The sequence below is a fragment of the Oryza glaberrima genome, chromosome 8 (genome assembly GCF_000147395.1).
Source record: "Oryza glaberrima chromosome 8, OglaRS2, whole genome shotgun sequence".
In the NCBI taxonomy this organism is placed as follows: domain Eukaryota; kingdom Viridiplantae; phylum Streptophyta; class Magnoliopsida; order Poales; family Poaceae; genus Oryza; species Oryza glaberrima.
The window spans coordinates 5,015,632-5,037,771 of NC_068333.1; the positions used below are offsets into that span (position 1 = coordinate 5,015,632).

At 41.5% G+C, this 22,140-nt stretch overlaps 1 pseudogene; it reads left to right on the plus strand.

Annotated features, from left to right (window-relative positions):
• Positions 1 to 4,910: 4,910 nt before the first annotated feature.
• Positions 4,911 to 16,062, plus strand: LOC127782244 (probable LRR receptor-like serine/threonine-protein kinase At1g56140; annotated as a pseudogene).
• The last annotated feature ends 6,078 nt before the right edge of the window (positions 16,063 to 22,140 follow it).

Sequence of the window (22,140 nt, forward strand, 5' to 3'; positions counted from 1 at the left end):
GGGAGGAAGGGGTTGTTTGGTTACATGCCACAACAACGTTATTGTATCACACTACTAAAGAACTGGACCCACTTGTCTTGAGTTATTTTGTATCACAACTTGCCAGAAGTGTGCCTAATTAATTGTTTATTTATCACACAATACATGGCATGCCACATTTAACCAAAACTTTTGTGGCAAAGTGAAGGTAGCATTCCATAGAAATGTGTGATTTAAACATGGGGGCACACTTTGCCAAAACTTTTATGGCAAAGTGAAGGTGGAACCCACCTTAGAAATGTGTGGTATAGACTTATATATTGACTCAATTTTAAACCACACCGCTATGGAACTAGGAAGAAATGAATTTTTAAAATTTTGGGTCATTCGTACCCCTCCAATAGGAAATTATTTAGCCCAAAAAGTTTGATTCTTTCAATTTTTTTGTTCAAATCCCCCCACCCCCAAGACAAAAGTAGCCTAACAAATATATTAAACCCTATACAAACACCTGTAGCAAAAGGGCATGTAGCCTAGTGGTTACAAGAGCCTCAGTAGCACCTGAGGTCCTGGATTCGACTCCCCATGGGAGCGAATTTTCCAGGATTTAACGGCGTTGTGCTTTCAGTGGTAGACGACGCACGCGTCGACAGCGAGGCGCCTGTGGTGACTTTTCTCAACAAAAAAAAAACCCTGTACAAACACGTAGCAAATCGGTATTTTGGTATGTCATCCGTGTATGAGTCGCTTTTTAAGCTCGTTTGCTTTTGGAAATACAAAATGAGTCATATAAGAAATTACTTCTAAAAAAACTCCACATGCTAACTCGAGATGACGAACTCCTAATTGCACCTCATGATTATCTAAAAATAAAATCCAAGCGAATTCCCACCATGAATTTTACCATAGCTAAACTGTATAACAATAATAAAATTAAAATAGCATTCACCTGTTGCAATGCACGGGCATTTTTCTAGTATTTTAAAAAATAAAACAAATACTCCCTTCGGTGATAAAAATGTAAGTTCATATGATAGATCCCTTTCTTTTCCTTGTTTCGAGTGTTCGCACAATAAATATAGCACCTGTGCGCTCTTGATTAATTAGGTTTTGGAAAACCGAAGCCCAGAAGAAAGCAAGTGCCGCCTAGGCCTCGTCGTCCTCCTCTCCGTTGGCCGATGGGTGGTACTCGGCGAGCCGACGCCACTCCCGACAGCGTATCAGTCGAAGCGTAGCGGCAGCAAGTTCCCGGTGTACGGAATCCTTCTAACCGATCACGATGAGGCCATCCTCGACATCGCCGGCGGCAATAATGGATCCGGCGGCGGCGCCCACGTTTGCTACGTCCCGGACCAGGACATGGAGATCCCGGACATGTCGCCGCCGGCCGTCCGGATCGACATGGTGACCTTTGGTGGCGTCGCCGTATCGTCCGCTATGACTATGTCCGGCGGCGCTGGCGACGACGACGACGAGGGGGGCGGCGCTGACGAAGACGACTGGGGCGGCGACGACGACGACGTGTATGAGCGGCTGCTACAAGGACGTCGCCGACGAGGTCACCATGGCCAGCGGCGGCGGCGGCAGCGGCGGCGGCGACGACGTTCAGATTAATTGAACCAAACCAAGGTGTTTCTGCGGACAAAGCTCTGCCAGCCGGAGTACATGGAATGGATGGAAAAAGTTGCTTGATCAAAAGTTTGCTCAATCACCCACAGCGAACTTTAATTGTTTCTTTCACCAATTCGTCTCATGTTCGAGACTTCGAGTTGTATTAATTCTACTATATTTTTCTCACCTATATGTTTCTATTGCTAAATAATCATGTACGGTACGGTTTATATGTAATCATGTATGTTAACGAGCTTTATTCTTCTTTCATAATAAAAGGAAGCACCAACAAATCGCGCTGTTTTCACTAATCAGGAAAAAATGTTTCATCAAGTAGATCGAAAATATTTTAATCTTTCAAAATACTGAAACAAATCAAATCAAGTAATGAAACATTTTGCTACAACGTATGAAATAATGGTTTCAAATGTGTTGAAACGTGAAACCAATCCGAGCACATTGAGAAAGAAAAATAGAATGCCATCGAAAACCACACTACAACATTTTAATCTAATTGATGAAACATCATGGTACATGGACTGAAACATCAAAAAATTTAAGAGGAAAACCTAGATCTACCTCTTTCCTCCACTCCGGTGGTTAGTAACCACATCCGCATCGACGCTGCGCCGAGTTCCACCGCATCCGCATAGCTGCCGTCGTCGACGCCGCACGGAGCTTGGCTGCGCGGAGCTCCATTGCCGATGTCGGTGGCAAGGGCACCACGCCGTGAGGGTGGTCGTGGCCGCCGCTGTAGCTGATGCTTGCTCGGGGAGGTGGCGGCATTCGGCGATGTCACCGTCACAGAGGAGAAGCACCGTCGCGGAGGAGGAGCGTTTGGTGGTGGCCGCCGACTCGGGGAGGTGGCGGTGTTCGGCGGTGTCGCCGGAGTAGGCGCGGGGGCGTGGGCGGTGCTGTGCAGCCACCACGTCCGCTGCTCTACAACTACCTGCATGGGAGAGTGAGAGGAGCGATATAAAGGAGAAAAGGTAGGGAGGCGAAAAGTCACGGTGCGGAAATGGGTGGTTGAAAGCGCCCGATATTTTCTGCTCACATAGGGCGCCCGAAGAAAGAAAAATCCAGTGGCACGTAGCCGATACCGTTAATAGTTATGACATTTATCTACAATGATATACTATGGTAGTGTTATGAATCCAATTAACCCGGATATATATCGCACCTGCGCGTTCTTGATTAATTAGGTTTTGGAAGACCGAAGCCCAGAAGAAATTAGCAAGTGCCGCTTAGCTAGGCGCCTTCATCGTCCTCCTCTCCGTTGGCCATTGCCCATTGGGTGGAACTCGGCGAGACGACACTCCCGACAGCTAGCGCCGTTGGCCATGCTCGACATCGCCGGCAATGGATCCGGCGGCGCCCACGTCTGCTGCGTCCCGGAGATGAAGAAGCGTGTGATCATCAAAGGCCTTCCTGAAGGGGTGAGCCTAATAGGCGGCCGATCGCTCTCGCGCCCGGCGCCCCTGCTTCCGGGCGATCGAGCATGTGCATGCGAGCGGGTGGAAAACGACGAGAAAACCTACGTGTGGCTGTAACGCGTGAATTTTGCCTTCCAAAAGTTGCAGCCCACGTTTGTGGCTCTCTGTCTCACCACTCAGCACGTTTATAGGCTCGTTTGCGTTTACGTTCACTCATTTTTTTTACCCTAGAAAATTTGAATTTAAAAAATTTATACATACATAGATATCATATACATATAAACTTTATTATATATAGAACCTTTGTACACGTAAAATTTGTATATATAAACTCTGTACGTATAAATTCGAAAATAAATTTTAAATAGAATTTCAAAAACAAACAGAAAATATATCTGTGGTCCGCGAGGCCCATATGCATGGATTCTCCTCTTCCCTTGAATTTGGCCTGCTCAAAAAGAGAAAGAAGATGGGCTTGGCCCAAAATAGGAAGAACCGTGGGCCAAAAATAGATTTATTTATTTATTATTTTTTTTTTTTGCCTCTCGATCGCTTGCCTATTAAATTTCTCGTTCCTGAAGGAGGCCATGTCGCCGGCAGCCGCGACGGCCGTCCGGATCAAACATGGCGACCTTTGGCGGCGTCACCGTATCGCTCGTCATGTCTACCGCCGTCGCCGCCGGCGACGGCGAGCATGAGCGCGACATCACCAAGGTCGACGCTGGTAGCCTCGACGAAGGCAAGGACAAGAAGCTCGAGGTCGACGTTGGCAGCCTCTGCGAAGGCAATGGCAGCTTATGCAGGTGAGCGGCTCCTACAAGGACGCCGCCGACGAGGTCACCGGCGGCGAGAGGCGGCGGCCACGACGTTCAGATTGAACCAAGCCATGTTTTTCTGCGGACAAAAGGTCTGCCCGCTGCCCGCTGGAGTAAGATGGATGGATGGAAAAGTTGCTTCAAAAGTTTGGTCAATAACCCACAGTGAAATTGATCGTAATTAATTAGCAAACTAACTAAGCTCATTTTCGAGATTTCAAGTTGCAATAATTCTTTTTTTTACCTATATATTTCTTATATGTCAATAATTAAATAATCAACTATGTGCTACCGTTTATATGTACTGTTTTTTTCTAGTATCTTTCCAAGTCTTTGTACACTATATTATCTATCGTGTTTGTTAAAAATATGGTATCACATTTTTTAATTTTCTGTCATTTTGTTCCTATGTGATTGCTCTCTATTCTAATACATGGTGTATCAGAAACCAAAATACAATTTAATTATTGAAACTTAAAATATAATAAAATGTAAGTTTTGAATTTTACAATGTAATTATAATGTAAATGTAGATAATTTATCGTGTAAAAACAAGTTGACTGTTTTTAAAAATATGATACTACCATGATCTAATTTCATTTACACGCTATTAATTCTTCCATTTTTCTTTCCCAAATATTTAAAAACTGACGCAAGTTCTTTAAGTGAAAAACATTCAGATGTATATAATATAATTGAAGTGTAATTACAATGTAAATACACTATAATTACACTATAATTATATTGTAACTAAACTATAACTACAATATAACTTATATAAAACTTGTATTCAACTATGATTTGGTTGGTTAGCATAGAGATCTTACACATGATATATGTGAAAATTTCTTTATAGCAATTTTTTCCCTTATTGCATAAATTTCGAAACGATCCGATGGTTACAAATCTGAAAGTTTTGGGTACTAGAAAACGATCTTTGATGTCTGTGTAGCCATTTGTCGAAGAAAAGGTTATATTCACAGAAAAATAAATCCCTGTAAAAAAAAATTAGGTCAATTCAGTAAAAGATCAGTCAAAATCACCAATATTCGATTCGATTCCTATACCCCCATCCCCTTCCTCTAATTTCTTGGCCTCCATGAGTCCACGGCGGAATCCAGCGAGCGCCACTCGCGTCGGGCTCTCCCAGCTTGCGGCGGCGCTCTCCTTCCGCCCGTCTCGGACTCTCGGTTGGCGCTGCTCCCTGGCCTCTCCCGCGGTTCCGCCGCCAAGCGGCCGGCGCCGTCGCCGTCGCTCCGTAGGGTCTCCCTCGCATCTCGGCGCGGTGGAGCGCGCCGCCTTGGAAGTCGACGAGGCTCGCCGGAATGATTGGATGAACCTCTCCTCCGGCGCCTGGGCGCCGCCAGCTTCAGGTACCTGCTCCTTTCCTCCTCCCTCCTCTCTGTCCCCGCGCACCGGCCAACCGAGTTACTGGGCACCGGGCCATGCGTCGAATTCAGCTAAATTTGTTCAAATTTCATTTTATTTTTCTGAATCGGAACTTCCCACATACTTTCGGATAGAATTTCGCCATCCCAAACAAGTAGGAACAGGCAAACGGAAGTGTTTTTTTTTTTCCTGTTCTCATGGAACGCGGCACGCTTGCCGACAAGAGAAAAACAGTGTTTTAAATAGTAGGCTAATACATTTAGCAGTTGACTTTCTCAAACAGGGAATAAATTATACAAGTGAGTAAATAGTCCTTTTTAAAAAAGTTATAACCGAAAATAGCTAAAGCTGTAACAGGAAATTTAAAACCATGAAAAAAAAAAACAAGCGGAGCTGATTTCGCTCTCGCAACTTGGACAGCCCGATTAGATGATCGAAGAAGTCATCTAGTCTATATTTGCATATTTAATTTGTCCTTATCTTCTTCATGTTAGTCCTCCTTTTTATGCAAACATGTTAGTCATCCTAGCGTTGAATAATCTTCACTATTACTCCCTCCATCCTAAGATGTTTAACCGTTGACTTTTTTAAAAATGTTTAACCGTTCGTCTTATTAAAAAAATTTAAGTAATTATTAATTCTTTTCCTATAATTTGATTTATTGTTAAATATACTTTTACGTATACATATAGTTTTACATATTTTACAAAAATTTTTGAATGAGACGAACGGTCAAACATGTTTAAAAAAGTCAATGGCGTCAAACATTTAGAGAAGGAGGGAGTAGTATTTTGTTATTTTAGAATGTTTCTTTCACACGTGCATGTAGACTGTTCATATACACGACGAGTACACCACCTCTCCAGATTCTTTTTGCATTCAAAAAATGGAGTTCTTATATTTAGTTATATATGCAGATAGATAGATGAATTGACTGTATTATTAATTTCAGGCTATAGGATGTGACTGCGAGTGACTACGTCGTCAGTCAATATATGGTGAGCACGTGTTCGTTCAATGAACACAAATAGCAAAGTCAATGTAAACCTGCACCATTAATCCTATCCTTCTTGCCGTTTAATTTATGCCAGAGACACCCGTGCAGTCTCTTACAGTATTACTCTCTTCACTCTTGCGGCTTATTAGGCTCTCTTGGCGAGAAGTGAGAAGAGCTACGACTACGACGATCGATCGAGATGAGGCTGCACGGGAGGTTCAATTCGCTCTCCTCATGCTTTGGCTTCGCCTTCGCGCTGCAGCTGCTGCTGTTGCTGCACTGCTTGTCATCCGCACGAGCTCAGGCGCCCCAACAGCAAGCGACAACCGATCCATCCGAAGGTACGTTCTTTCTATTGACGCTCGCCCGACGCATATTTGATTTGCATATTTGACGTATGCAGTGGCCGCGCTGAACGCCATCTTCCAGCGATGGGGTCTGAAGGCGCCTCCGACATGGAACATCAGTGGTGAGCCCTGCAGTGGTGCTGCCATCAACGACGACGGCAGTAATAATCTCGATCTAGTCAACCTCGGCATCAAGTGCAACTGCACCTACAACAACAACAAAGTTTGCCACATCACCCAGCTGTGAGAATTAACGACCCTCTCTAACCCAAATGTTAATCTGTAGCTTACCTGTTGGTTTTTAGCACGCCTTACGGTTTACACTACTGGGGAAGTGCCTAATCCGGGACTAAAGATGGGACTATAATTTTTTATTTTGCTGCTTGCATATTGATTTTCCTAAATCAAGTTGCTCCCTATATCCCCAAATACTCACATCAAATTGACATAACAGATCGAATGAACATACTATGTTTGACATCATAAATTCACAGATAACATCACAGATCAAATTCATACTCGAATGAACATCACAAAATTCTCAAAAAAAAATGAACATCAATTTGTTCTTCCTCCGCCTACCGCCTGTCGCCTCCCCTCCCGCCGGATCCAGCGGAGGGGACGCCGGATCCGATGGAGGGGACGGCTCTGCCGCTGCCCGCCGCTCCCGGAAAGGATGTTGAGGTAGGTGTCGATCATCTCCGAGCCACAGAGAGAGTGAGGCGAGAGAGACGTGCAGTGGAGGGAGAGGAAGCCGGTGGTAGATAAGGACGTGGGAGAGAGATATTTAGTCCCGGTTGGTATCACTGGTGGAGAAACTGTCTTTACTCCCGGTTTATAACCTCCCTATAGTCCCGATTTCCTAACCGGGACTACGAATCCAGGACTAACGATCGCTATCTTTAGTCCCGGACGAAATAACCGGGAGTAAAGATCTATCTTTAGTCCCGGTTGATAACACCAACCGGGACTAAAGAGAGGGATCTTTAGTCCTGGTTGGTGTTACCAACCTAGACTAAAGAGAGGATAGGGACAATCCCAGATGGTCTTTTTTTTTGTTACTTTTTTATTTTCTCCCGAATCGGATGGCATGCACATCCCAGATCAAACCCCAAATCCCAAATAAAATAACATCTCAAATCCACATCACAAATCCCAAATCCACATCACAAATCTTAAAGTTACTTATACACGCAAATCTAAAACATCACAAATCCTAAAAAATTTACACACAAATCAAATACATCACAGATTATACATCTCAAATCCATACAATGAATCACAAAATATCCAAAAAAAAAAGAGACGGTCGTCTGCGGCGCATGCCTGCGCTTCCGTCCGTCCACCGCGTCCGCGCGACGCGGCCTCATCAGCGGCCTCATCCGTCTCTAGGGGAGGGAGGAGGAAGGGGAACGAAGGAGGGGCAGCCTCATCCGTCTCCAGGGGAGGGAGGAGGAAGGGAAGGGGAAGGAAGGAGGAAGGGGAGGAGAGGGGAGGGGGGGAGGGAGGAGGAAGGGAAGGGGAAGGAAGGAGGAATGGGAGGAGAGGGGAGGGGGGAGAAGAGAGGAGGATCGATCTGTGGGTGAGGAAGTGGTTGTGATTGTGGAGGAGAGGATAAGGAATAGGGATTATATACTATGTTGAATTTTAGTCCCGGTTGATATTACCAACCGGGACTAAAGATCTAAATGATCTTTACTCCCGGTTGGTAGTACCAACCGGGACTAAAGTGGTAATATTTAGTCCCGGTTGGTAGTATCAACCGGAAGTAAAGATCCTCGGCCCCCTGACATGCCTCTGACAGAGGATGAACCGGGACTAAAAATCATCTTTAGTCCCAACCGGGACCGGGACTAAAGATCAAAATTTTTTTAACCGGGACTAAAAATCGTTTTTAAACCCGGTTTTTAATGAAACCGGGACTATTGTGGAATTTGGTCGACCGACCAAAGATGGTTTCTCCACCAATGTATTACCAACCGGAATTAAAGATACCAACCGGGACTAAAGATCAAAAAGTACTGCTGGGCTTTTGAACAGGGACTAATCTTCGGTCAACTTATTATGATACAAATTGATTGCATGGCATCTCTGTGTGGACTAATGTCTCATTTAGCTATATGCTGGACAATAGTTTTAACATGCAGTTCTACAACTTACTCTTCTGCTTCTTGTTGCAGGAAAGTGAATTTACAAGATGTTGCTGGTCAGATTCCAATGGAACTGCAAAATCTGACCTACTTGACAAACTTGTATGGTGAAATATGACAAACTCTATACATGGGAGTTAATCTTCACTGTATGCCAATTGCCATTAGAGAGATAAATAAAAAATGCAGTGCATCACATAAAGAATATTTATTATAATCATGCAGCTACGTACAAACCGGAATGTCGTCCGGGAGAACTGAGCATTCATGTTAATTTAGTACATAAACGTTGTTAGTTATTTCGGTTGAGATGTTGGTTTTCAGGAAGCTCAACTTCTCACCAGAATTTGCTACCTTTTTATATGCCTTTTTTAGTACATATATATGTTTATTTCAGTAGTTATAATAATATGTAGTCCAACTTCAACAAGGCCCAGCTATTGGTACTATTCATCAGTGCATTTGTGCATCATATCATTTTGGTAATACTCCATCCGTTTCAAAATGTTAGACACCATTGACTTTTTAAGTACGTGTTTGACCATTCGTCTTATTCAAAAAATTTAAGTAATTATTTATTCTTTTCATATCATTTGATTCATTGTTAAATATACTTTCATGTACACATATAGTTTTACATATTTCACAAATTTTTTTTAATAAGACGAACGGTCAAACATGTGCTAAAAAGTCAACGGTGTCAAATATTTTGAAACGGAGGGAGTATCTAACATGCTACTTCCAATTGCTATTGCAATGAAAGGCTTATGTAATGGATGATGCTGCCTTCCTGCCAATAAGAGATTCTGCAGATACAAGTTCAAATATCTTAATTTTTGCTTTTTAATTGCCGTGTTTTCAGGGATTTACAGCAAAATTATTTGACAGGATCTTTACCAGCATTTATTGGAGAAATGACGGCATTGTGGCAACTGTAAGAATTAGTTCTAAAGTTTCTAATAAGGAAGCATTTCAACTTAAAACTTGCTATTACATGGTATCTTCCGAGCATATTCACTTGTTGTGTTCTTTTTTTTTTTTTTCAAAACTACAAGTTCTGTGGGAATCAATGCATTAACTGGAGTTTTACCAAGGGAGCTTGGCAACCTCAACAATCTGATTGTGTTGTAAGCGATTATTTCTTTTAATTTGTATTGTGGAAAAAAGAAAATAAGTAAACATCATTGAAATTTTATAATCACATTGAACTTCTGAAAACCTCAATCTTTTTGTCGATCAGAGGCTCATTGCTTTTAAGAGTACTCTGCCAAGCAATAGAAAAGATTGCTCCAAAAAGGGGCGCACCCGCGCACATATTTTTTTACTTGCTCACCGTGTCTCTCTTTGTGTTTTAGGGGCATTAGCACAAATAAGTTTGTCGGTCCACTTCCTGAAGTACTAGAAAACTTGACCAAGCTTGAGGAACTGTAAAATCTTTTTTCTTCTTAACCTAATTTTATTGTATTGCACATGTATTTGAATTAAAATTGACCTAACCATTTCTATCATCCAACTGCAGATATATCGATAGTTGTGGTTTAAGCGGGGAGCTACCATCAACCTTGTCCAAACTTAGGAAACTGAAAATCTTGTAATTTATCTTGTGAACATAACTTCAGTTGCGAAAAAATATTTGGGAAAAGTCCAGATACTCCACTAAACTTTAATTGGAAGATTTCTAGCGGTATCCAACCCTACGAAATTTACAATACCATTCATATAACCCCTAAAGTGGTTTTTGCATAATTGTCTTGTTTAAATGGCATGCATTGATACATATTGGACATATACATCAAATTCTTCCCTTTCTCTCCTGCTTATCCCCTTTTCTCTGTCAACGATGACTAGCGCATGCCGTCCTCTAAACCGCTTGTTTTAAACTTCAACAAAGGCGAAACCACAATGTAAAACCACTTTGGGCAGATACATGAATGGAATTGCCAAGTTCAGGGATGCCTGGCTTTAAAGTTTGTGATGTTAGGTGGTCTTTAAATCAAATCAAAGTGGAGGAGAGTATATGGACTTTTTCCATTTATCTTGGTATGTTTAGTGTGCCAACTTTGTTTTACGGTTTCAGATGGGCATCCGACAATGATTTCACTGGGAGAATACCTTATTATATTGGGAGCTTATCAGATTTGACAGAGTTGTAAGTTATGGGTTGAATACTTTCTCAAATATATATTTTTTTCTTGTAGGTGAATTCAAATGAACCTTTGCAATAAAATGATGTGTTTTATGTTCGTGATAATTAACCCCTGGCCTATCTACTTACCCTTCGAGAGAATGGTGTATTGTTTACTTACATTGCTGACCGGATTATATATCAATCTTAGGAGGCTTCAAGGAAACAATTTTGATGGTCCCATCCCTACAAGTTTTTCTAATCTTGTCAATTTGGTATCTTTGTAAGTCCATCGTGCTTTAGTTTTGGTGATACATTTTGCTTGTGTGCAAAGGTCAACAGTACATTAACTATTTATGTGGTGCATGCAGGCGAATAGGCGATTTAGTGAGTGGGAGTTCTTCATTGGCTTTTATGTCAAACATGACATCCTTGAATCTTCTGTATGGTGACCTGATTGTGCACTTGTCTTTAATGGGTTAGCTATGCCTTGACAAATGTGGAAGACCTTAACTATGCATTATTTTTTTTCAGAGTACTGAGGAATTGCAGGATATCTGACAACCTTGCTTCAGTGGACTTCTCAAAGTTTGTAGAACTTATTTACTTGTAAGAACTTAATTAAACTATAGTTGATGTATTATCGCCAATTGTTTGCATTCTGGAACTACTTTTTAAAAGTGAAATGAGTGTTTACTTTCTGCTGTTCCCCCCTTGTATATCTGGAATTAATGGCGTAGGGACTTGAGTTTTAACAACGTCACTGGCAAAGTACTTTCAGTCCTTTTGAATCTGAATTCACTCTATTACCTGTAAGGAAATATTTGTATAATTCAATGCCTTCATCAGTTTTTTTTTCATGTAACATCTTGATTTTTGTTTTTGAATTCTCTAAAAAATTTGTGCACTCAGATTTCTTGGAAACAACAGCCTCTCTGGGAGCTTGCCAGACACAAAGGGTGCTAGCCTTAAAGTTCTGTAAGTCTTTTCCTACCTTTTTAGTACGTTTCATCTATTTGTGAACTGTTGTTCGTAGCTTTGCACTGACAATATGTATACGCATCATCTAGTGCAACATGTAAATGATGATTTTACTTGTATATTTTAAATAAAAAATGGTGTTTCTTTTCCTAATAAAAATATGTTGGTTCTTTTTTCTTTCAGAGATTTCTCCTACAACACGCTCTCTGGAAAGTTCCCTTCTTGGTATAGCACGGAAATACATTTACAAGTGTAGGTTTTTCTAAGTTATAGTGTCCATTTGAAAGTAAACAAATCAATTCATGTCCACCTTTGTACGCGACTATAAAATTACAAAAGTAACTATTACTGTGTCTGCATTGTATTTCTCTTATAGGAATTTGGTGTGGAACAACTTCATGATAGATAGTTCAAACAGAAGGTTTCTTCCCTAACTTGATTAAATTTAGGTTTTTCTTCATTATTCTCGTTTTGATGGTTTCTGGAACTCTTCTAACTATTTTGTGCTTGTAGTATTTTGTCATCAGGTCTAAATTGCCTACAGCGAAATACTCCATGTTTACCTGCTTCTCCAGATGGTGAGCACTTATCTCTTCACCATTAGCTGTACCAGCTTAATCTCCGCAACAATAATATCTGCACTCTTATGTTTTCTGTTAAATTGCAGATTCCTCATTTGCAGTTGACTCCGGTGGTAATAGACCCATTATAGGCTCAGATAAATCTTATTACGAACCCGACGACACGAATTTAGGAGAGGCATCATACTATGTTTCGAACTCAACAAGATGGGGTATTAGCAACACGGGGAAATTCATGGAAGCCGCTAATGCGAGCTTCATAGTATACACTTCACGCCAGTTTACAAACACGCTTGATAGTGTACTATTCCAGACTGCCAGAACGTCATCCTCTTCATTGAGATACTATGGCATTGGGCTCAAGAATGGATTCTACAACGTCGAGCTTCAGTTTGCAGAGATCTTCTTTCCAGACAACACGACATGGACAAGCTTGGGAACAAGGATTTTCGACATATTTATTCAGGTGGATTTTTTATAAAGCTCCAATGAATGTTATTTTTGAAAAATAAGTATACCTTTTAATAGTGTGGAACAGTTATATTGCACGTTTTCTTTTGGATTCACACCTTCTATTTCTCAATTTACTGCAGGGAGAACTCAGAGAAAAGGATTTCGATATAAAGAAACAAACAAATGGAAAATCTTATACTGTTGTTTTGAGGCAGTATGTTGTTAGAGTTACAGAAAATTTCATGGAGATTCACCTTTTCTGGGCTGGAAAAGGAACTTGTTGCATTCCTAGACAGGGATCCTACGGGCCATTAATCTCAGCATTAAGTGTATCTCCTTATGGTACTGTTCATTACCTAACTTGATCAAGAGCCATTGGTTCTATGTGATCATCTTATAATTAACAACTATTTTGTTTCATTTTATCCTACTGCAGGTGGCAACAATAAGGTGGATCCTGGTCCTATTAAAAACAGTGCTGGTAACAGTAAAATAGCTTTGGTAGCTGGAGTTGTTGTCTGTACTATAGTTTTAGGCTTTTTATCCACAGGGACATTTCTTTGGAGACAGAAAAGGAAAAAAATGGAGGCGGAGATGGGAGGTAGTTAAAATTACATAACTATTTTATCTTTGAAAAAAGTGGGACTTATGTGATTCCCTTGTTTTGCCTAACAATGTGAAGGATTTTGCAGAGCTTCTCAGTGTAGTTGGAAGGCCAGATGTCTTCAGTTATGGTGAAATAAAATCAGCTATCAACAACTTTAGCCAGGATAACATCCTAGGAAGGGGGGGCTATGGCCTTGTTTACAAGGTCAGCTCTATTTTATATTTAAAAATCCCTTTTAGTTTACTTACTGACTAAACTAGAAAATGATTTACAAAAGACCAAATAAATATAGTTCTACAAGAACATGATTCCCTTTTTACAAGCAGTTATTATTAGTCCAATAGTCCTTCCTTCCATGTTTTATATATTGGGAATGTACATAGTGTAAGTAACCCATGCATGGTAGAAATTTCCAATCGTTACGACATAGTACAATTTGATTCTATCTTATAGTATTCCTCAATGTAATTATTGGTGTAAAGTAGCTAGTATGTTACTCTACATGATCAGTTACACAATAATTTGGCAAATTTTGCTACTAGAAACTTAAAATTTATGCAATTTGCAGGTAGACATCGCGAAAATGTGTCATGGCTTAAAGACACCTTAGGAAATAGGTAATTTGCTAGATGGAACATTCGGCTCAAATGAAGAGAGAAATTCTTCAAAATGACGAGAATGCCCCTCGGGCCACATGCTTAAAACATGGCGTTGGAGTGAAAAATTGAAACTATACAACTCTAAAGTTGCCATCACCCAAATACATCGCTAGCATATATCATATTCCATATTCACTCTAGCCTCAACTCAAAAGCTTTTGGCCCTGAGGGTAGTCTTGTCTTTTTATAGAATTTCTCTTATCATATTGAGCCGAAAGTATCCTCCAGCAAATTACCGGTTTTTTAGGGTGTCTTTCAGCCGACACGTTTTTACGTTGTCTACCAGCAAATTATATATTTTTTTAGTGTCATGTAGCAAAATTTGCGTAATTTCATTCATCATTTTGAATTGTTATCGGTATTTTTCATGAATAGGGTAAGCTATATGATGGAAGAATGGTAGCTGTGAAGCAATTATCTCCAACATCTCATCAAGGGAAACGGGAGTTCATGACAGAAATTTCAACTATATCCACCGTTCAACACCGAAACCTTGTGAAGTTGTATGGTTGTTGCATTGAGAGTAAAGCACCACTTCTGGTCTACGAATTCCTAGAAAATGGGAGCCTTGATCAAACTATCTTTGCTACTGGTTTGCTTCTCTCAACTTCCTAAACTTCTGTAATGATGAAATATGCACCATCAGCAAATTCCAAGGTCCCTAAAATTTTAAGTTCACTTGTAGGCAAGACAAAACTGAACCTAGATTGGAGTACCCGCTTTGACATATGCGTAGGCATCGCAAGGGGCCTAGCATATCTCCATGAGGAGTCCAGCACACGGATAGTTCACCGGGACATCAAAACCAGCAATGTCTTGCTTGATGGTGATCTCAATCCAAAAATCTCTGACTTTGGGCTAGCTAGGCATATGAGGACAACATGACTCACCTTAGCACAGGAGTAGCTGGCACGCTGTAAGAAACTCTCCTGATGATATTATTTTAATTGACCTATAACAGAAAAAATGATCATTGATCATATATTTGGTTTCTTACCTTTAGTGGTTATCTAGCACCCGAGTATGCCATGATGGGCCACTTGACAGAGAAGGCTGATGTCTTCGCTTATGGTGTTGTGGCAATGGAGATTATTGCAGGAAGGCCAAACTTTGATGAGAGCCTCGAGGATGATAAGAAGTATCTGCTTGGATGGGTGAGTTGATTAAGAGAAGTACTTTTCCATGGTTAAACATCAAATCATCAAACTAAACTGATTTTAATAGGCTTGGCGGCTACATGAGCGTAGGCAGACTCTTGAAATGTTGGACCCTAAACTTGCAAAATTCGACGAAAAAGAGGTTGTGCGAGTCATCAACATCATTCTTCTTTGCACCGTGGGCTTGCCTGAGCAACGCCCACTGATGTCAAAAGTTGTCTCCATGCTTACTGAAGATACCAAGATGAGTGAAGTGGATATGAGTATGTGGCCTAGCTATGTGCCTCAATGGCAGAGGAAGAGCGGAAGTGATAGTTTCTTCACGTCATCGATGCAGCAATCTTCAGGCACCGAATCTAGTGTGCCATCAAGCTCAGGAAACAACACAAAATCCCACGGGGAAACCTTCCCACTTGTTTTGTCGGCTAATTCTATCAGTGAGTTTGCTGAGGGAAGGTGATAGATAAGTACCCAAGGGTGCTGTTTTTAAGTTTGAGTGAATCTTGGTCCCATTTTATCCTTCAAACATTGTTCCCTTCATTAACTTTCCATGAGAACTAGACATGCTGGGTTTCATATCTTAGGGTTATAATTCATATAATCATGTTTGCTTAATTTTTCTTACTTCAAAACAATTGTGTATTTCTTTTCTTCCATGTATAGTAGATCAAACACTGGATGCACATGGTGTTGTAATATCTGGTCTGTAATTCCTGACCAATTACATTTGAAACATAAAAAATCTATGGGTACAGCAAATTTTGTAGGAGTTTGCAAATGTATTTGTCACCAATTTTGTGTGCGTGCTTTTTTGAGTTTGGAATTAACAAAACATAGGTGGAAATTTTATTGGCCCTATGAGTTTCTTTTTCTCTTATGATGATCTTGGAATGGAGTGGCTGAAAAGAGGGAAATATTCCCTTCCTCCACTTTTTGAAGGATTTCAAGCATGAGCTTAATTTAAACCTTTTATTTTTTTAGAAAAAATTTAAACCTTTTATTAACATTCACTTGAGAAGTCTAGAGCAAACCTTATTCTCTTATTCTCTCTAGTTAAGAAACATCTTCCTACAAAATTCCTCTAGCACGTTCAAACAGCTTTATCCATCGCATGCATTTGCAACTACTTCCTCCATTTCACAATGTAAGTCATTCTAGCATTTCCCACATTCATATTGATGTTAATGAATCTAGACATATATATATATATGTCTAGATTCATTAACATCAATATGAATGTGGGAAATGCTAGAATGACTTACATTGTGAAACAGATGGAGTACAACATAAATATTTTCTCCCACAACAGCATCCTTGATTTGTATAGGCGTAGAGCGGAGGTTCTGTATAGTCAGTGAACAAATTCAGGTCACAACAGTTCTACATTGTTTGCAACAATTGCACCTCAGGTATGAAAAAATAGGATAATGAGTGAGGCAGTGTTTTTTTTTTCCTCAAATTTTTCTACGTGATATTATGGCTTCATGGTTTTAATGTTGGACACCGCACAAAGTGATTTTTGACGGAAGACAATCTCTAAATGTGGAAATTAGCTCATGGACACTGCGCCCATTATAATATTCATTTATAATCGAATACCCTCGAGCCCATATTGTCAGGTCTACCATCTCTCTATCTCGCTCGCACATGAATAGTAAAATGGGGAAGGAGTAACACGGTGAAGCCACGCTCGCTGCAAGACTTGCACACCCACTTGGAGGAGGCCGCTGAGGTGGGTGGCCATGTCGACGGGCGCCATAGCACACACCTTTGTCACGAAGCAACAAGAATAGGTGTCATCTGCCATAACGGCCATGGCACCGGTGATGGCACCGGTGGTGGTGTGGGAGTCGGAGTCACTGAAGCACTCAACGGCTTGGGCGGGGGGTGGCATGGAGGATAAGGTGGTTGAGGATAGCGTAGAGCCCCGTCGCAACAACCTCTCGTTGCTCCGTGCAAACCCACCACACGCTTGGTTCTTGGGTTGTCGCTTGCTGGTACTACTCCTCTAGCTTGGTTGCATGGCGCTGAGTGGCCTCTAGCTCAACCTCCTCCTCCCGTCGCCACCGCTGATGTCTTGTGCACTTGCGCCTAGCACTGCTGCTTCCGCGCAACTCCAACCTGCGTGCATCCACTTGCACTTCGTCCGCACCACTTTGTCGATCTCCATGCACTCTGCTCCTACTCGACGTCATCCACTGTGGCCTGCGTGGCACTGCATGCTCCAGCGTATTCTCTCACCTCTTGCTCCTCTTTGCCATGACTTCCAGAGAGAGAGAGGGGGGCAAAGATAGGGGGACTTGACATGTGGATCTAGCCGCCAAGAGATATTTCATAGCATTCATGTGGTTTCTCTCTTCTATTCAATTAGAAATGAATATTTTAATATACATGGAGTCTATGAGCTAATTTCCATATTTACAAAGTATACGTGTTCTCATAAAAGTTACTTCGCACGGTAGCATACAGTTAAAACCGTCCTATTTTATCTTTCTTCCCTTGCTTTTCTCGGGACATTTAACTTAATCCCACTCTTAGATTTAGCGTTTAATCATTTACTATCTATGTGTCACATGTAGATCTTATATGTGCATGACATGTGTGGATCTAGGTAATAAATGATTAATTGCTACATCTAATAGTAGTAAATAATTGATGGGATAACTGCATTTTTGCCCCTACTTTCAGAAGCAATTGTGATTTTACCCCTTATTTCTAGGGTTTGTGATTTTGCCCCCATTTTTATTAAATGAATCTACCGTTTGCGCTCACTTTGGATGATCTTTTGGTGGGCCTAGAATAAGAGTGTGAAAAGAATAGATGAAATTGCAAAGAAAGTAGAAATGGACCATTATACCCATTCCGTGGCACCATTCACCCGCTCCCCCATTCTGAAACCAACGACATGGCGGCTGCGGCAGCGTCGCGGCGGCTGGGCGGGGCGAGGCGAGGAGCAGCAGATGCCTAGAGCCGGGGTTGCTCTGGGCTGGCCGACGCACCGAGCATCAGGCGATGGCCGCGGCTGCGCGAAGCATCCCAGCGCGGCCAGGAGTGAGCAGGTGCCAGGCGGTGAAGGAGGCGCTCCGGCGGCGGCAGCGCGCGAGCAGGTGAGGGGCGCGGATGCGGACCATGCGGTGACCTCGGCAGCAGCACGCGTGTATGAGCAGCTCCAGCGGCAGTGCGCGAGCTCGCGGCGGCGGCGGCCTTGGCAGCTGCACGCCAGCACGCGACGATTTGGGCGGCGAGCGAGCATCTCGTCGACGAGGCATGTCGAGCGGCTCGTCCACGGGCAGCTTGCAACGTTTGTTCTTTCTCTTTTTTGTTTTTTTTTTGTTTTCCCAATCACTACAACTCTACAAGGAATTTATTTGGTGATCTTTTTCATGGTGAATGTGATTAATACTTTTGGAAGATTTTTTTTTTTGCACCCGTTGCAAGTTTGTGAAAATCCTGTCAAAAATCTATCAAAATTTATCAGTGTTTCGTTAAATTTAATAAAATATACAAATCTTGTTAGAAAAGTATGGGCAAGTGTTAAAGCTTGTATATGTCTTTTTATAACCGAGTTGACACCGTCAAGGCTGTGTTCGGAAGGGCAATGTTCCAACAAAGTACGCGATTATAGTGAGATTAATTAATTATTAGCCTAAAAATTATAGTGAGATTAATTAATTATTAGCCTAAAAACTAGAAAATGAATTAATATAATTTTTAAAGCAACTTTCATATAGAAAACAATTTTCAAAAATACACCGTTTAGCAGTTTGAAAAGCGTATGCGCGAAAAACGAGAAAAGCGAGTTGAGAAAGAGGGGAAAAGAACACAGCCTAAGTCATCTTCACAGAGTAGGGGTAAACCGGTGTTTGAAAAAAGTAAAATTACAAACTAAAGAAGAGAGATAAAATCACAATTACATACGAAAGTAGAGGTAAGAATATAATTGCCCCATTGTTAAATATCTCCCTTTCATTCCGTGGAAAGCAAGATGATGGATGTGGAAAGCGGTCGGTCCGATCCAGTAGTCAGTCCAGGCTGCAATGCTATTTTGGGCCTCTAAACTTCTTCCCCCGAATTTGGGCCTTTTCTTTCTACATGGGCTGCCCATTTCACCAAGACAGGCTGATCCCCGGCAAGATTTCCAGCCCATCATTTAATTTGTTTCCATGCTTACTCGAATAGCCTGTCAACTCTCAATTGTGTCCCGTCCCGCGATTGATTTGCATTTGATTCGGCTTCGGTTCTTTTTTGCCCCTGATTCATATATATATGACTATGAATGAGCAGGTGCGGCGCCAGCCTCAATCCAATCTGTTTTTTTTTTTTGAAGAAAAAAAAATTTCAACTCGAGGTCACCACGGATCGTTGTCCAGTATGTTCTTTTGTTGTTAATACTGGTATAAACAATCTATGTCCAGCATGTTGCCCATGTATGCAATGGCCAGCTTCTTATTGCAGTGAATTTCTTTAACTAATTGTGCATCCAGGACTGTACTTAATTTGTTACCAGAGATGCACGAACAACTACGAGCAGTGACTCCCTCCAGTTCTGTAATTCTTGACGTTTTGAACAATATTATCTAAAACGTCAAGAGTTGTGAAATTGGAAGGAGTAGCTCACTACTAACACAGAAAACCTTATTAGTGCCGGGTCATAACTGGCATCACATCAGTGCCAACACATTGATCTGTGCTAGTGACAATGGCCGAAGCCGTCTCATCGAATCAGCAGAGCCGCGGCATGACATGGAGCTGATGAAGAGATGTGAAGGGCACCTACCATTCAACAGGATGTTTTTGAAGGAAACTTTGCTGCAGCTTGAAATAAAAACATGAATGCATCCCCGCGCCATTTCAAGATAGAAGGTAGCCGATCAGTCATTCTGTAAGTGGAAGAGTTTCCAATAGTCAGCAAGGTACGCGTACAACCAATAAAGTAAACTTAGAACATAAATGCACAATATAAATTTAGAAAAAAGAATGGGCAAGAATGTGATTCAGGAGAAACAAAGAAGAAACTCTATGACAAGTAAAACTGCGCCGGATTAAAGAGTTGCACCTATCAGGCTACCCCTTCGGATGCGGGCGAAACGCAGGTAAGGTTCAGCACCACCGCGGCTTGTATGTGCTCTTATAGCTTCTGTGAATGCGAGGCTGATACGCTCGGCATCCACTGTTGTGTCAGTAACTGGAAGTAGTTGGATGTCTCGGAGGCATCCACTGTTGTGTCAGTAACTGGAAGTAGTTGGATGTCTCGGAGTCTCTGTAGGTGCTCAATGCCAACTGGTGCGGTGCCACTCCATTCAATATCTATGTAAAACAGAATGATCTTTCGGAGATTGGGCATAACCCCTGCCTCAAAGCACAGATGTGACATATCTCCACCGCAAAAGAATTCAAGACACTCCAATGCTGGGAACTACACAATACAAGACAGACACTCACAATACACGCGCACTCACCCCTATGAGCATCTTCAAAGAACTCGCTGTCGACGGGTACGTCGCCTACCACTGAAAGCACAACGCCGTTAAATCCTGGAAAATTCGCTCCCATGGGGAGTCGAACCCAGGACCTCAGGTGCTACTGGGGCTCTTGTAACCACTAGGCTATAAGCCCTTTGACAAACCTCATCAGTTGACATCCCTATAACATCAAGAACGAGGAAGCAGAGGTTTTGGAGGTGACCATTGATCCATCTAGGAACTCGACGCAACCTCCATCCTCCCAGGTGGAGTTTCTCAATATTGAGAGGAGGATTGGACAATGAGCCGAGCCAGTTATCCTCATCGTACCAGATAACCGGGAGAGATGAAAGGAGAGAGAAAAGTGAAAGAGAAAGGGGATGGCACATCCCACTATGATTTTTTTGAAGTTTTTTTTCTGAGCAAGTCAAATTGAGGGTATCAATTTGTACCGGTTTTTTTAGTTGAATGGGATGTTATATCCGTTTTTAATCAAGGGGCACGATTCGGTAAGGCCAATAGATAAGATAGGCAAAATATACTTATTCCTCTAGGGAATTTGGGGCTCACCTGTTACCGTGGATGCCCAATTGCCCATGGGCTGAAACCTTGTTGAACCAAAAAGTTTTGGAACGAAATCCAACCTGATCCACAAACTCCTACTCTTAAATTTGAGGCTCTAGTTTTAGGAGAGATGAGGTTGGAGATGAAGCTATACCAAATGGTTCATTAGTCTGTTTTAAAATAAATAAACCGAGATACAAATATGTATTACTAAAATATATCGTGTTTTATACTAGGTTTATTTATTTTAATACAGTGAGAGCATATATGAACAGTTGAGTGATGAGAAAAGCTCCACCGTTGGCGGAATTTTACTCGTCACCAGGGTGGACCAGGCCTCCGCCCGAGGCCTGGGGTTGAAAGCCCACTATGCATTATTAAATTTTACCATACAAATTCAATTTTGATTCAAATTGCAATGGCCTGGCCAGGGCATTGGGCTAAGGCTGGGTCTGCCCTTGCTCGTCAGCAATGAGGTTAATGACCCATAATAGTGGTTTTCGCTTATCCTTATTCGTAAGGCTTATTATTTAAATAAAAAAATATGGGTAAAACTATTACATACTAGAAAATTAGCGCGCCTATTGGCGCGCCTACTTTATAGCCCGTGCATATTGCTTTTTATTTAGTTTATGAATTTTATTGTAAGAAATTATTTAATTTCCTTAAATTGTTGCAAAAGTTGTATATTGGAATACACTTTTTGATGGATGTTCAAGTTCCAAATATGAACAAGTACAAAGAATTTAAAAAATATAATGGATTTTTTAGATAATGAATTGATTATGGATTTGAATTTATGTTTCACTTGTGAGGTGTACAAATGCATG